Source organism: Anarrhichthys ocellatus, unplaced genomic scaffold, assembly GCF_004355925.1.
Source record: "Anarrhichthys ocellatus isolate YVR2014 unplaced genomic scaffold, GSC_Weel_1.0 scaffold20, whole genome shotgun sequence".
Classification (NCBI taxonomy): Eukaryota; Metazoa; Chordata; class Actinopteri; order Perciformes; family Anarhichadidae; genus Anarrhichthys; species Anarrhichthys ocellatus.
In genome coordinates, this window is record NW_022280050.1 from 4731811 (window position 1) to 4743433 (window position 11623).

The following is an 11623-nucleotide window of genomic DNA, read 5'->3' on the forward strand; positions in this document are numbered from 1 at the left end:
TGTTAAATTTTATTTTTTTATTAGTTTGAAATGTTGTTTATTTTTTGTTAATTCCTGTCCTGCACATTTCTTTTCTCTTTTTCTTCTAATTGTTGTATTCTCAATGTTCATCAAAGTCAAAGCATATAAATATTAATCATTCTACTATAACAAAATACAAGGGATAACTATATGTGTAGTTCATCACAATATGAGCAACCTCTTTCACATTACAGTTGTTTTATACATTATATATATATATATTATTATATTATTATTGTAAATGTATTTATTGATTCGTGTAGCTAACAGAAGTGAGAATTATCAGAAGATGTTTGCAGGTGTACACAATAAAGGTCTCACTTGGTTTTCATAAATCGTAAACTTATTGATATTTGATAATCATATATGATGGAAGTTTAGCTTTTGTTTATTGAATGTGACTCATTCAACCTTTTCCATCCTACTCTAGTGTCTGCACCTCCAAGCGCTGCACCTGGATCTGTTTTTACAGTTCAACACTGGTGCTTTTTATAGACCAATACACAATTAGCAGTTTCTATATTCACCCCCATGATGTCATTTACATGTCTTAAAACTGCAGTTGTCCTCTCTCTCTTTCTTATGGATCTCCACGAGGGAGGTACCCACAAAGGAGTATTTCGAGAAGCGCCTCTGAAATTGGATGCCACAAAATAAAGTGGGGATTATGAGGCAAACCAGTACGGAGACACTCAACAGCAGTGCACACTTGTATTATTTCCGACCAGAGGCATGAGCTGAGCAGTCCTATTCATCCACAATAAGACTGATTGATTGCAGATAGACTCCCAAATGTTTGCAAAAAGAAAAACAGGGTTGCATTGTTCTTCGATAAATCACATGTCACACGTTAGTTCACCATAAAAAATGTGCTGCATGTTAATTTCAAAGGTAATCACATCACCTGTTTGCTATGGCAGTTCTGCTGTCTTTTACATCTATCCCTGCTCTTGTCTCCAGGTGTCTTGTTGCTATGTACATTGCTATCTACAGACCCATCATTCTTCAGTAAACACATTATCCCGTTTATGGATATTATTATAGTTCAATTTATGTTCCTCTTAGCCTAGAGCAGTCTGTCAAGCACTGATTGCAAAAACAATGCATTCATGTTGTTGGGTGTGGGAGCAGCTTTAATATCGTCGTTTTGGGGAAAGACGTGGGTGTCTGTCACCCCCCCGTGAGAGATTTTCCATTTGCATTCACAGAGCAAGGTGGTAGAACCTGGTGGCACTGAAACCTGCTCTGCTCGCGATTCAGCTGATGTGTTTTGACATTGCTGTCACCACAATGCAGGCTGAAAGAAAGCAAAGGGACTCAGAGAGAGTGACACTTACAGAGAGATGGAAAAAGGTAGAGAGGGGAGGACAGAAGACCATTGAACACCAGGCAGACAAAAAGACAGAGACAGACGCAGGGAAAGAGAGAGACGGATCTGATTTTATTCATCATGAAGTTCTTATATGTTCCTGCTTAAATAAGCTCCATTTCAAAATCCGGCAGCTGACATATCCTGTTATTACATTTTCATCGCGAAATGAACAATTTTCTAAATGTCACCGGTAGTTTTTATGGCTTCAATCCATCAGCAGCTGACCAGCAGAAAAAGACCATAATGGAGACAGATTGTCATACACTTCCAGTAGTCTCTGTCAGAGCCAACGCCTCTTCCGACAGTTTATTTGCGTATGTGTGCATGTACTTTTGTATTGTATATGTGTGTGTTGCTTGTATTGAGAGTGCTTGGAGTTCACTGACCCCTATATGCCCATCGCTTCAGGGCTTCAGGGGTGACTGCTGTCACTTAGCTGTCAAAGGACATTGATCCTAAAAACACATATTATGCAATGTCATGCCTGAGAAGAAAAGTGAAACTCTTTCTAGTCCGTTCACCACGGCCACTGTTGTGATATCATCTTGAGATTAAAGGAGGTGGCAATATCATCAGCCCATGTTGTGCCATGACACTCCCTGTGCATCACATCTGCTGTGTAAAAATAACCTCACATGGCAGGGCACCACGCTGACTTATTTTCAGAGCAAATCTTTGGAAACCAATTCGCCTCTTCAATAATCTTTCAAATACCCAGACAAAGTAATGTCCATGCGTCTGACATATGACGAAGAGACCCCCCTCAGAGGCTGCCTGTTTAGGGACACTCTGATGTGCATTGCGTGATGTAAGTGGGAGGCAGCAGAGCGCTGCTTCCTCTCGCGCTGCCCAGGGGTCGCTCCAACAGGGACCTGCTCAGCCTTTACTGGCTGGCAGCTGAAGGGGTTTATGTTGAACTGGTCTAACATGGCAAGCTTGCTGTGCTGGCTACTGATTTGTAAATGTATTTGCCAGTGTATAAGGGAGACTTGTCTGTGCTGTTATTAATCTACCACATTGGACAACAATTTGTTGAACTGTTCCTGTCTGCTCTCAGTTTAGCAAAACACGTGACCGTGGGCTGATGTACATGAGAGTGCAAAGTCCCATGGAAACTGCTGGAGTCAACGTGAGGGATGGCAGCAACAGGAGGCTTTGTTTGGGCAGTGTGTGAACTGGAGATTGAACCCAGAAACCAACAATCACAACAGGCAGTGACTGGAGTTTTAATTTTGTTTTATTTGTGGTGACAGGAATACATTTGTTTTGGGCGTGATTCAAATTAGTGGACAATTTTGTAAAAAAAAACATGAATACAGTACATTGTCAAGTCGAGGTAATTTTATGTTTACAGCCCAATACCGCCAATCACAAAAAAAGACCAAGTGGTTTACAATCTGAACAGCATTCAACACCCTCTGTTCTTAGACCCTTGCTTTGGATAAGGAAAAACCTTTGAAAAATGTAAGAAACCTTCGTAAGAACAACTGAGGAGTGATCCCTCTCCCTGGACAGACATGGTGTGTGTACAGAGTAACCAACATAATAAAATAGCAGTGTAGACAATGACAAAATTATTCATTTAATGTAAACATATATGTGGAATTTGTGTTCCGGGAGGATGTCAAGCTGCTTCCAGGTGTCGCCAAACAGCTGGAGCCTGAGCCACACAACCTCTTTTGTCAAAGAAACACTTTTTAATTCACATGTTGCTCTCACAAGAGACTGATATGTTTTTTTCAAAGGTTTAATAGTTACTTGTTTTATACTTTATTTGGCAAAGCAATCATTTTGTGCCATTAATTACATTTAGGTATTTTCTTGTCATAGAAAATGTATGCAAGAATTGTGTTATTTCTTTAGTATTTAGACTTTGAAACTGAACTGATGGGATTTTTATTTGGAGAAGCTGTTACTTAAAGGAATAATTTTGACGTTTTGGAAAATACACATATTAGCGTTCTTGACAAGAAGATTGATATCACTGTCATGTGTGTACAGTAAATATGAAGCTACAAAAAGCAGCTGGTTAGCTTAGCTTAGCATGAAGACTGGAAACATGGGGAAACAAGTAGCTTTGATCTGCCTGAAGATAACCAAACCCAACCACCAGCCCCTCTTGAGTTCAATAATCAACTTGCCTTAGAGCTTTAGAGGTGCTGGTGAGCAGGTTTTGTTGCTTTCGCTTCCCTAACCATATCTACTGCACACACATAATTTAACAACAATAAACAACACTAATGTGCCAAGGAAATGCAATTTCATGTAATTTTAAGCTGTCAACGAGCACATACAACTTCAGCAGATACGACTTTTACAGGTTTGAAAAGGACACAGACAGGACAGATGCTCTGTGTCAGGCACCAGAGAAAGTCCCATTGACAGGTAAATGTTTGATGAGAGATGGAGTGAAAGGCAGAATCGGTCAGGTGAAGCCCACGAGGCGTCGTCAAGGGATGTGATCAGGTCAACCAGTGGTGAAGGGAAGGAGGTCAGAGTCAGAGTCAGAAAGCCAGACTAAAATGGTGCACACCAGCTGCCGAGATCGGCTGCGACTACAGGGCTCAGATTAATGATGGCCACGGCGCTCTCGCACCTCTCTCACAGCAGCAATGGCGTGGCATGCTGCTAGCACTCTAAGCACCTCTATATCTACACTTAATGAGTATGTCTATATTAGAGCTCCCTTATATCCATAGACCTGCCTGGTTTATGCCAATCCTGAATAAACAAAGCCATCTAAATTTAAATTAGCATAGGTTAAATTGTCATTCAACTGTGGATGAAGAACACAAACCTTTTGGAAAAAGAGGACACAAGCCTACATGATGTTAGGGACCCGTGCCAGTGAAGTTAGAAGATTTTTTTCAGGACTATCTTAACACAACACACATATCAAATAAATGTGTGGTCAGACGGAAAGCAAAGTGAATGCTGGTTGGCCTTATTTGTGTGAATTTGACCACCATCAAATTTAACCACCATCTCTGTGGTTGGTGTTTATTTGAACGTAAATGGATATGTTTACCAAAACAGTGTGAAAACCCTAGTGAGGATACTTAAACTTAAACGATTCGATTTAGCTGGATTAATGTTGACGTCACCGCCCGGTCAGGGCCACGGCTAGTCTCTATTCTGTAAAAGCCACCGACACAACTGAGAGTATGTTTGGACACAAAGAAGCCTCTCCTCCTCTTTCCCTTTTTAATCACAAATCAATTTCCTCTCACAGGGACCAGAGAGCCGTTTAATTGTTACAAAGAGGGGAAAACAAGCAAAGAAATAGATCAAAGCATCTACACACGAGCCTGCTGCAAAGCCCTGAGATCCAACCTTTTATGTGGTGACTCAAGCAGCTGCATGGGTTATCCACAATATAACAGCCAGGCTTTGTTTTGTTTTTTTAAATGGGTGTTTCTACGGCTCAGTCCCAATGTAAATGGAATGAGGTCACATAGGATAGTCATGAATAGGCTAATCATATCTGAAATGCTTGATTGGTTAGAGGAGCTGTGGCTCATTTATGACATTTTATAAGAGCTACTTAAAAGCTAAATGGCATGTTTGTGATTACTGATTAAAATGTTATGTTAAATTTCAGAAGATGTTCAAGGGGAACTGGTGTGATCTATGACATCACCATAGAAAGGTAATCTTTTGCTGGCATCAAACTAATGACACACATTAACTAATGACTCACATTTTAACGGGAAATTATACCCTGAATGATCCACAAAAATCAGCTTTGTGGGACTGCTAACATGAGCTGATGCAAACTGACACACTCAAACAGGCCAGACATTATTGGTCATGTGATGCAGCTGACCTTTCATTTGTAAGAATAAACAGTGAGGACAACAGAACAGCAGAGGTCTTTTAGAAAGCAGCTCCTGGACTCTGGCGGTCTGGATAATGATCCCTTCTGACAGCCGTTGTGTTGTAAAGGTGTGGCTCTGCTAGGCTGGGATGTCACACTCCTGCAACACTCCTGCGCTTGTGATGCTGACCCTCATAGCATATATGAGCACAGGAGACAAAGCTTTCACACACACACACACACACAGACTCACATCAGATAATAAAATGAATCTAAAATGAAGATGTTATCGGGGTGGTTGTAGCTGTTAACACAGTCCATTTCCTGGATTATTCACTGTTATTTTGACACGTAGAGCTGTGAAATAACACAACGGATTCAGCATGTATGGGTACTCTAAATAACAGTTGGTGTTTGGCTGCTGCCCATACATTGACTGGGACTCGGACCGGATGTGTTATATTAGTGACTTTTTTTTGAATGTCATCCTGTTCAGTGGCTGTGAAGTTACACACAGCTTGTGAAGTGAAGTGGATGATTCTGACACTGAGTGATTGACGCTCTTTTTCTGCACTCAGATAACATCATTGTCAGATAGCAACATTTTCATAAGTCACCTCCTTTTCTGACTCATTTGCTTTTACTCCCTTCTCCTTCCAATCGTCACATTTTCTCTCCCTGTCTTCCTGTATCTTATGATAGATCTGTTCTGTCAATGCAACTGCTTATCTTTGTTCACCAAGTCTCCCCTTTAAGGAGTCTGTCTTTTATAAAATATGATAGGTGGGAGTAATTGTTCTCTTTCACAAAGGCAGACTTGTCATTAAGAAAGTTCTGTCAGTTAGTTGCTATCGTTTCTAATGTACTTACCTTAACTTAACAGCAAAGCTGCAGCATAGCTTAAATGAAGGGAGTCAGTGATGTGACCGAAGAGCACCTGCAGGCAGAGCCAGGCGATGATGGAGCCAGGCCTGAGGGAGGAAGAGCTTGCAGCACTGTGAGAAGCAATTTGAGAAAGCTCAATAAGTCATGACCCTGTAGAGGTTTTATCATACAGCACTCTGGTTTACTATCATGTGCTGTGACAGAAGCAGGAGGTGCACCATGAGGCATGTATTCCTAAGGTATAGCATCAGACCTGAAACACAGGACATTGCTCGGTTGGCTAATCAGATTATCGTTCATATTATGTGTCAACGGTATAGGTTGTGAACCATGGTGCCCCTGTGTGGAGGTTTCTTATATACACACTGTAAAACCGTCTGTCGCCTACAAAGAATGATTTTCAATGTAAAAAATAGATTTATCCTGGGACAAAAACGTAATTTAAGCAGTGACTTAAGTGTAGAAACGATGCTGTGATGAGAGGATGATCAGGGGAGGACATACTGTACATAGTGGTAAAGGATGGCTTAGCCAAAGGTGGTTCAACTGGTACAGTGACTGAGTGCAGATGACAGCTGGAGCACGGGAGTGCGGCACATAGGCAGGCAGGACACTGCTACTTGGCAGGCAGGTCCAAACTGTCACCGCTGATTTCTACAGTCAGGTCTGAAGAGAGCACTTCTCATCAGCGTATCTTTGCTCAGTCGAGAGTACAGAGTACAAAGACAGATTTTATTTACACAATTATTTATTTAGTGATATGTAAGAAGCAAAATGCACAAATCTTGCATTTGTAAAGATAAGTGTTATTAATAATGGATATTTGCAGTATTCGTTACCATGTAGTTCTGCTTTAGACACAATCCTGTTTTTCTCCATCTGTAGTGAAATTTGTGTGTCAGTAACAGCTTCTCTGCACCCAGGTCTCAGGGGCTACCCTGATGATGGTGATGATGATGTTGGTGGCATAAGGCCTGAGGATGAGTCAATATCTGAGAGGCCAGTGTGAGCCAGGTGTAGAGCTGAGGTCTTGAGGCGTCGTCATGGCCACTAACCACCTGTCAGAGCTAAAAAAAACTCTGCACACAATTGTCTCAAAGACCTTTTCAACCAATCCAGTCTCACGGCAGTTTCATGAATTGGTCACGGAATTAAAATCGAGCTTGATTCGTGACACAAGTCACATATACAGTCCAGTTACGCCCTCTTGCATATTGTAAAAAAACAACACAGGAGGCTTGGATGAGCTTAACTTTGTTGAATAGATGCTAGAAAAGTGAGAACAGTTATCTTAACATGCATGACCTATGGTATATAAACCGCAGACAGACACGTCCACGGGTCATGTGTGCCAAGACAAGCTGTTGGCTAAATAATGCATCTTTCTATTAAACATCTTCCTGGATGATTAGGAAGCTTTGCTCCTCACACCAGCCATACATTATTGATTGCTATCCCCAAGCTAACACGCATCAAAGAAATGTGGTTTGCAATGTCGAAGCGGATTTAAAAAATGACAGCTAATGGCGTCTTCACTTAGGCTCAAGGGCGTTAAGCTGAGTGGCAGAGTATGTTTGCAGAGTGTACTATACAAAATGGTCATCTTAAGCGCTTTAGAACATGGTGGCTGCGTAATACGTCAGGTGATAAGGATTTCACTGAGATAAAAATGATCATGAAACCACTGTTCACTGTCCTCATGGGAAATAGTGTACCTGTATATATACTATATTATTTATATCACTGAGAAATGGCAGCTAAGTACACACAATCTTCACCAGTGAGTGCTCCTTGAAAGTTTTTCTCACTGTAGCAAAAAAACAACAACCACCCACTTGAAACTCTATCTGTGCATTTGAGTGTTTTCTTGAAAAGGTTATTGCCTTTGTGATGATGGTTTATGGAGAAACCTTCCGCTGAAAGCAAAAGTAACAGTTTGCTTTCAGAGACACGGCTGTGGTGAAGCTGATGTATGTAGCTGCCAGAGAATTGCATGATTAGAAGGTCAATATAGCCTGAAACACGCTCACGCAAGAATTGAAATGGATTTCAGGGTCAACATCAAATCATCACAGCTATTATTACTAAAGCAGAGCGACACTCATTACACATTTGCAGTGAATAAGTACCTGCTGATCATCTATAATGATGTGGCATTGTCTCACTTGTGTAAAGAAAGGCAAATATTATTCAAATAGGATATTATTTATGTTTAGACAATCTGTTAAAGCCTCTCATTACAAGAGTTCATTTGTTTTTTGAGCTTATGACTGACTTGTTTCACTGACATTCATTTCCTGGAGTCTTGCCGTAACTTTTTCTACAACCACTGGATGCATAACCCCACCCTTATACTAATCTAAACCTTAAACCTGCATCAGTCAGTTATTGTTGACCACCGTGGGGCAGAACTCCACAACAAGCTAAATGTCACAACATGGAGATGAGGCAACATCAATTGTGTTTCTGACCAGCTAACAAATGTAAACCCAATATTCACATCTCTTTTTAACTCTACAACTATATTTACAACTCTTGAGGGAAATATCTGAATTAGGTTGTGCCAGCTCTTCCTAAATCCATTACTAAGTAAACTAGAGATTCAAATTTAAGAAAGTTCCAGCTAGAAAAAGGCGTTTGTGATGTTTTGTGATGTTTGTGAGGCTTGGGTTTGGGTTTATTAAAGAATACGTGCGGTGCAGATTAGCTCTCATGAAAAATAGGTAAATTTACAGGCCGTTAAACAATGAGCTGTGGCTTTAACTTCCCCCCCCACCCCCACACACACACACACACAATGGATTATAGTAAGTGTGAGTGGCAGGATTGTTCAGATGTTAAATCGCTGTGAGGTTTGAATGTGAAGCAATCAACAGAGCCATGACTCATCCCATAACTGGAATCAAACATGTCAACTAATGGAATCATTCTTCAAAACCAGTCTGCATGGATTTATCACAGCTTGACTTCCGCAATTACTGCTGCTGTCTCCAGAACCCCGATGCCACATGATGTCGGCAACAGCTTGGTTCAGACTGAATAGGCATTGCTGCTGATGGAAATGTCAGCATTTCACAGCCTGTGGTCAATTGAAAAAAAAAAATCTATTGAGTCTCATTCAAAAGTATAGTTTCCACTGGGGTCAAAGATCTTACTACGGCCAGAATTGGCTTTTAAAGAACCACTGTAGAAAATCAATGTGGTGGGCATCAAATATTATTTTCATGAAAACAGATACAGGAAAACGTAATATAAACTAACCACAATTTACAATATACCATAAAGATAAACAAACAATATAGACATAAACAATATACCACATTGAGAGATGTGTATCTCCCAGCACAAAATAGCAGAAGTAACATAAGAACATAGCAGAGGAAGGATGGATGAGGTGCTGTGGGAGAGTAGGAGTAAACAGGGGAGATGATTGTGTCTGCCTTGCTGCTATTTGGAGCTTTTAGTCACCATCCAGTTCATCGACTGGACCTCGACAGGACAGCCAATCACACGAGAGCAAGCCAAAGAACTGAAGCCTCTTTTAGCTCACAATCAACACCCTGCAGATGTTGTGACAGTTGGACACAGCTCACATACAGTAGTCGTTGGATATGTTGACGTTGTTTTTGATATAGGGTTCTCTAAATTGACTGCAGGTAAAATGTGAGAAGGGATTGTTTTGTTTTTCTTATTCGACCCACAACAATTGCTGCCTGTTAGGGAAGACATGTGAGCACACACTGTAAAACCAGACAAACATTGTGAACTGAACCATGTTTTTTTATTACCTGAACTCCCGACACATTCCTAAATATCTGAGGTGTTTCTCATAAGCCCTGTAGAGGACTATCATTTTGTTGACAGCGAGATTGCCAGGGGAAAAAATGACTGTTTGCTGCTAAAATCTCTCCGAGCATTGGTGTGAGACAGGTGTGTGCAATCTTTGAATTTGCAGTACCAACTGGCCATCAAGAAACTGACTCTCAATGGTAAACTCCTACAAAAATGTTTTTACTTTAACCTCCAACTTTACATCCACCTCTTACAGGCTCTCTGATATCGATCAGAATCCAGACTGAATAAATGTGTATGAGACACCGCGGGCTGCAGACCGAAGATTGTTGATGCTGCCATGCACGATATATATTTTACTGGGAGCTATTCCCAGCCCTTTCTAATGAAAGCAATCACAGAGAGCAGAGAGAAACACATGGTGTGACTTCTTCTATACTCACGGCAACATCATGTATGGCAGGTTAATGATTAATAGATTTTTTAGCAAGGACGTTTTATTTTTCAATTTACAAAGCCAGAAATGTTGGTCTGATTTATATTAGATTTGGATTTATTTATATATTTTTTATTTTTTCATTTTAAAACTCTTAATTTTAGATAATCTTTATCTCTTCTAGCTATGCAGAATCCTACCTGAGGTAAAAAACTGATTTTACACTTATGAGTTTATCATATAAACTAAATGTATCTGCTAGTTTAGGTCGAGGTGAGAGCTTGATATATGAGTGCACATGTATTCACTCTGATTTTAAAATTATAGAATCCATTTAACTTGCCACTTTTAATTTGCTCTGACATGACTGGTATGAACGTATAGCATGCGTCATTTCAGCCTTTTTGTTCTTGGAGGTTAGTTTAAGGCAAGACAATAAGGGGATAAAGATAATTTAAGAAAGGTACAGTTTATGATGTCCTGGCTGAAAGTCCATAAGGTGGACACGATAAAAACATAGTATAAAAATATAATACAACCCAGAACAGTAATAAATACTGTGCTGTGTTTGCTATATTGAGTACAGTTTAAGAGCTGGGAGTCTGAGCCGGAGAGGAGCTCCCCCCACACAAATACAATTGTAATCCAGTTCAAATCTATGAACTATGGCCTCAGGAAACTGAACATTGCCTTCTTACACAGAGTACTGCGTAACCCTTAATCAATACTCTTTGTGATGATTGAATCAATTTCTTTAAATACAGCATGAGGACTTCAAGTGTGTGGCCTGAGAGAGTATTCAGTGTTACTTGAAAAGCTGCAGCCATCCATCATCAGACAGAATAAGGCCTTGACAAGCGGAACATGAGGATGGAGAGACTATGAGGTGAAGGACAGTTTTTTTTTTTTTTTTTTGTTTTAGAAAAAGCAAGATTCAAACTATTTAACTCTGCGTGTGGAGCACAGGTGGGCAATCAGACAGCAGCATATTGCCAGGTGGCTTCATCTTCCCCGGGTTGACAATAGAAGTCATTTCTAAAGCCGGTTCCACCCTGGGGAGAGCGGCGTCCAGGTGAGCCGGGAGCAGAGCACAACAGATGCTTTGAGAGGAAGGAGGACGGACGTAAAACACTGCATTGATCAAAATCTGACCCGGTCAGAAAATAGAAGTTTACACAACACCCTCAGATAATATGAAGGATTTGATGTTTGGACTATACCTTTTACGAATAAAGATAAAATGACTTTCAGTTAAATGAATTTAAGTAACATTTAGATTGTGACTATTTATGGGGGGGGG